At 41.3% G+C, this 6,130-nt stretch overlaps 1 pseudogene; it reads left to right on the forward strand.

Moving 5' to 3' along the window:
* Nucleotides 1-983: 983 nt before the first annotated feature.
* On the forward strand, nucleotides 984-5,716 carry LOC149752845 (uncharacterized; annotated as a pseudogene).
* The last annotated feature ends 414 nt before the right edge of the window (nucleotides 5,717-6,130 follow it).

Here is a 6,130-nt window from a genome sequence, read left to right on the forward strand (position 1 = left end):
CACGCGCTTTCACTTTGAGGGGCATTTCGGGAACTCTACAGAAGTCTGTTCAATGTGAAAAAGGTGCCATCTGGAAGGGTTTTTCGTCCCGAATCCAACAAATCTAGTTTCATGGTAATCTGAGTTCGTTTGAGGGACGAACTTGGCCGTTTTATCTGATTGTGCAGAATACTATGGGAATCGGGGTTTTCCTATCTTATCAAGAATTCATCCTTATCTTATGCATGGGAAGTTGAGTTCGTGAGGGACTTACAATTGGAGGTTGCTCCTCTATAAGAGGACCCTCAAAGGGGAGGGATTGGTATCGATAGAGCTGGAGAGGCCAGGAGAGCTTGTTATAATCATTTGAGTGGTTATTCAATAAAGTTCTCTTCCCCTATATTTCTCCTTCTCCTTCGTAGTATTTTCTGGTGTTGTGCTTTGCTGCATTATTGTTATTAGGTATGACCTAAGTCATAGAGACTAGGTACCCACGCTAGGAAGGCTGATCGGTTATCTTTGGTAGATCGAGCCGCACGTTGCTGGGATTTGCTTTAAAATCCCTTCGTACGTGACATTATTGTAATCAGTTGAGTAGTTATTCAATAAAGTTTCCTTCCCCTATATTTCTCTTTCTCCTTCTTGGTATTTTTTGGTGTTGTGCTTCGCTGCATTATTGTTGTTAGGCGTGCCCTAAGTCATAGCGACTAGGTTCCCACACCAGGAAGGCTGATCGGTTATCTTCGGCAGACCGAGCCGCACGTTGTTGGGATCCGCTCTGAGATCCCTTCGTATGTGACAAATGGTTAGTTATGCCTTTTGGTTTGACTAATGCACCAAGCACTTTTATGAGAATTACGAATCATGTTTTGCGCGCATTTATAGGCAGGTTTGTTTTTGTCTATTTTGATGATATACTCATTTATAGCAAAAACTTGGATGATCATATCGTACATTTGAAATTGGTTTTAGATGTGCTTAGGAAAGAAAACTTATTTGCTAACATGAAGAAATGTACCTTTTGCACCGATAAGCTTGTATTTCTGGGATTTGTTGTTAGTGCACAAGGCTTACAAGTTGATGAAGAGAAGGTACGAGCAATCCAAGAGTGGCCGAGCCCCACAAGTGTAGGCAATGTTCGTAGTTTTCATGGACTTGCTAGTTTTTATCAGCGGTTTGTGAAGGACTTTAGTAGCATAGCCCCACCACTTACCGAAGTGATCAAGAAGAACGTCGGATTTAGATGGGGATATGCTACTAAAGTCCTTATTGTCTTTACCTAACTTTTCTAAAACGTTTGAAATTGAATGTGATACTTCAGGTATTGGTATAGGCGCAGTTCTTATGCAGGAGGGACGACCAATTGCTTACTTCAGTGAGAAATTAAGTGAGGCAGCCTTAAACTACCCGACATATGACAAGGAGTTGTATGCATTGGTTCGAGCCTTGGAGACATGGCAGCACTATCTATGGCCTAAGGAGTTAGTGATTCACACGGATCATGAGTCCTCGAAACACTTGAAGGGCCAACACAAGCTAAATAAAAGGCATGCTCGTTGGGTAGAGTTCATTGAGACGTTTCCATATGTCATCCGATATAAGCAAGGTAAGGAGAATGTGGTCGCTGATGCACTTTCTCGCAGGTATGCATTACTCTCTACACTTGATGCAAAATTGCTTGGATTTGAACACATTAAAAGTTTATACATTGATGACCATGAATTTTGTGAAGAGTACCGGGCTTGTGAGAAAAACGCTTGTGGTAGATGTTGAAAAGCCTTTTGTATTTAAAAAGCCTTTGGTTTATTTGAAGGGCAGATCATATTTTTTCAGAAAATTGGTGAGTTTTTATTCTCTTTGGTTCTTTGAAGGTCTATTCGAACTTATCGGAATTTTCTGTGGTGTTCATCATCGACTTATCAAGCGGAATCCCACTACCGTTTGTGGCATCTTCCGGTTCTTGTTTCGCATTAAACAATGGGTTGAGGTCAAATATACCAAAATTCTTATTTTTGTTGAAGCAACGGGTCGAGGTCTCCCAACCAAACCTAGTCGTGGGCATTCTTGGGTTTCCCTATTGTTTGACGGGTCTCGTTATTCTTGACAGGGTTCGCATCATTTGGTATCAGAGGCAAGGATTTCTCGTCTCAGGTTTGCCTATCCGATTTAAATTTAGTTTCCTTTCTCTTATCTTGCCGAATCTGTTGTGGCCAAATTGGTTTTAGCCCTAAGTTCGAATTTTGTTGTTTCCTTGTGCCTTAATTCCGTGTTCTTTAGCTTTCCAAATTCGGTTTGACATATCATAGTTTAGCCGAATTTCTTTCTTTACCCATTCCGCTCGTAATCTGTTTGTTCTAATTTTAATTCGAAATCTTATTCTATTATTAGCAAAAGAAAGAATCTGATCACCAAGGAAGAAAAAAAAGAGTAAAAAGACTTGACAAAAAGTTTTCCGTTTGATTTCACCCATTTTGGTTTCAATAAGCCCGAAAATCAACTCACCCCAAAGACCAAAAAAAATTTCGTGGAAATTTTGCTGAATTGTGCTTCTGAAAATCTAATCACCCATATCCTTTGTTTTCTTACTTTTGAACTTGAATTCCCTTGGTGAGTTCTTGGTGAATTGTTGCTGGAAAGAGGATTATTGAGTGGAAAATGACAAGAGTGCAGTCATGTCTCAGTATAGTGTCGAAGGTGCTACGGGAGTGGCTGATCCAAAGCTGTTTATGGAGGCGAAGATGGGTGAGATGAGGCATATAATGAGGTTGGAGTTAGAACAGGTTCATGAGCGGATGGATCGGATGGAGAATACACGTTTGGAGCAGCCACAAAAACGCTCCTAATTTGCGCAGGAGGGAAAGAGTCCAACATCAGGGAGTGAGAGATGAAGATGGAGAGTATTATGGGGCTGGTTTTGATGAAGAAGATCAGGATTCGGTTGTTGGTAACAGGAGATTGGAGGGCAGTTTAGAGAAGATAGGTTTAGAGAAGATGGACATCGGGAAGATAACAACTTGGGTAGTATTAAGATGTACATTCCAGCATTTCAAGGAAGAAACGATCCCGAGGCTTATCTTGAGTGGGAGAGAAAGGTAGAGTTAGTGTTCAATTGCCACAACTACGACGAAATGAAGAAGATAAAACTTGCTGCCATTGAATTTTCTGACTATAATATTACGTGGTGGGATCAGTTAGTGTAAGCAGGTGGCGAAATAGGGAACGACAGGTAGAGATATGGGAAGAGATGAAAATAGTGATGAGGAAGCGGTTTGTGCCCAGCCATTACCACCGGGAGTTGTACAATAAATTGCAAACGCTCAGACAAGGTAACCGGAGTGTGGAGGATTATCATCAAGAGATGGAGATTGCTATGATCCGGGCTAATATCGAAGAAGACCGAGAGGCTACTATGGCTAGGTTCCTGAATGGCTTGAATCAAGAAATTCATGATAGGGTGGAGATGCAGCATTATGTGGAATTGGAGGATATGGTGCACGTGGCCATCAAGGTGGAGCTACAACTCGAGAGGAGGGGTGGTACACGTGCATCCCATAATTCGGGTTTTTCCCATGAAAACCGAGTCATGTGAAGAAAGAGGAGAAACCAGCTGCAAAACCCAAATTCGAGCCAAAACGAGAGACAACCAACCATGGCACTCAAGGTAAATCTGACCCTTCCACTTCTCGAAACCGTGACATAAGTATTTTAAATGTCAAGGCAGGGGTCACATAGCAAGTCAATGCCCGAACAAAAGAGTCATGGTGATAAGGGGTAACGGAGAGATCGAAACCGACGACGAGTCCGATACCGACTCTATGCCACCATTGGAGGACGTAGATGATGAAGAATATGCGGTCCAAGGTGAATTGCTGGTGTCAAGAAGACTCCTAAGCTTGCAAGCAAAAGAAGTTGAAGAAGTGCAGCGGGAGAACATCTTTCATACTAGGTGCTATGTCAAAGACAGGGTATGTAGTATGATTGTTGATGGAGGAAGTTGTACTAATGTTGCAAGCACAACCTTGGTGGAGAAATTAGGACTACCCATACTGAAACATCCTAGGCCGTACAAGTTACAATGGCTGAATGATAGTGGCGAGGTATAGGTGAATAAGCGTGTTTTGGTTTCATTCCGCATCGAAAAATATGAAGATGAAGTTTTGTGTGATGTAGCTCCGATGCAAGCTGGACATTAACTATTAGGCCGACCATGGCAATTCGATCGGAGAGTTAAGCATGATGGCTTCACCAACAAATACTCGTTCGTGCTCAACCAAAAACCCATCACTCTTGTACGGATGACACCGAAACAGGTTTATGACGATCAAGTGAGGTTGCAAAAAGAGAGTGATCAAAAGAAAGATAGTGAGCAAAAGAAAAGGAGTGAAAATCGGAGAGTGGCCGAGCAAAATGATAGAGAAAAAGAAAATCAAAATTCAGCCAATGAGAGAAATTCGAGAGGAAACAAAAGAATTTCTATGCAAAAGTGAGTGAGATTAAGCGAGCAATGTTTTCAAATCAGCCGATGATTGTACTTTTGTACAAGGAGGCATTTTTAAACACTAACGAACTTGACCTTGCTTTGCCCAGTTCTATTGTTTCTCTTTTGCAGGAATTTGAGGATGTCTTTCCCGAGGAAACACCACATGGATTACCACCAATTCGAGGGATTGAACATCAAATTGACTTTGTTCCTGGTGCGACAATTCCAAACCGACCAGCCTATAGGAGCAATCCCGAGGAGACAAAGGAGCTTCAACGGCAGGTAAGTGAGTTGTTGGAGAAGGGGTACGTGAGGGAGAGCATGAGTCCGTGCGCCGTTCCAGTTTTACTTGTACCTAAGAAGGATTGGATATGGAGAATGTGCGTTGATTGCCGAGCTATCAGCAACATAACGGTAAAGTATCATCATCCTATTCCTCGCTTAGATGACATGTTAGATGAGTTGCATGGTTCTTGTGTGTTCTCTAAGATTGATTTAAAGAGTGGTTATCATCAGATTAGAATGAAAGAAGAAGATGAATGGAAAACTGCTTTTAAAACAAAATATGGTTTGTATGAATGGTTAGTTATGCCTTTTGGTTTGACTAATGCACCAAGCACTTTTATGAGACTTATGAATCATGTTTTGCATGCATTTATAGGCAGGTTTGTTGTTCTCTATTTTGATGATATACTCATTTATAGCAAAAACTTGGATGATCATGTCGTACATTTGAAATCGATTTTACATGTGCTTAGGAAAGAAAAGTTATTTGCTAACAGGAAGAAGTGCACTTTTTGCACCGATAAGCTTGTATTTCTAGGATTTGTTGTTAGTGCACAAGGCTTACAGGTTGATGAAGAGAATGTACGAGCAATCCAAGAGTGGCCGAGTCCCACAAGTGCAGGCAATGTTCGTAGTTTTCATGGACTTGCTAGTTTTTACCGGCGGTTTGTGAAGGACTTTAGTAGCATAGCTGCACCATTTACCGAAGTGATCAAGAAGAACGTCGGATTTAGATGGGGAGAAGAACAAGAGAAGGCGTTTCAGCTAATCAAAGAGAAGCTAACCAACGTCCCCTTATTGTCTTTACCAAACTTTTCTAAAACGTTTGAGATTGAATGTGATGCTTCAAGTATTGGTATAGGCGCAGTTCTTATGCAGGAGGGACGACCAATTGCTTACTTCAGCGAGAAATTAAGCAGGGCAGCCTTAAACTACCCGACTTATGACAAGGAGTTGTATGCTTTGGTTTGAGCTTTGGAGACATGGCAGCACTACTTATGGCCTAAGGAGTTCGTGATTCATACCGATCATGAGTCCTCGAAACACTTGAAGGGCCAACACAAGCTAAATAAAAGGCATGTTCGTTGGGTAGAGTTCATTGAGACGTTTCCATATGTCATCCGGCATAAGCAAGGTAAGGAGAATGTGGTCGCTGATGCACTTTCTCGCAGGTATGAATTACTCTCTACACTTGATGCAAAATTGCTTGGATTTGAACATATTAAAAGTTTATACATTGATGACCATGAATTTTGTGAAGAGTACCGGGCTTGTGAGAAAAATGCTTGTGGTAGAAGTTGAAAAGCCTTTTGTATTTAAAAAACCTTTGGCTTATTTGAAGGGCAGATCATATTTTTTCAGAAAATTAGTGAGTTTTTATTCTCT

Source organism: Phoenix dactylifera, chromosome 9, assembly GCF_051530095.1.
Source record: "Phoenix dactylifera cultivar Ajwa chromosome 9, Ajwa_hap1_PhDact_Kaust_v1.1, whole genome shotgun sequence".
NCBI classification, from domain to species: Eukaryota; Viridiplantae; Streptophyta; class Magnoliopsida; order Arecales; family Arecaceae; genus Phoenix; species Phoenix dactylifera.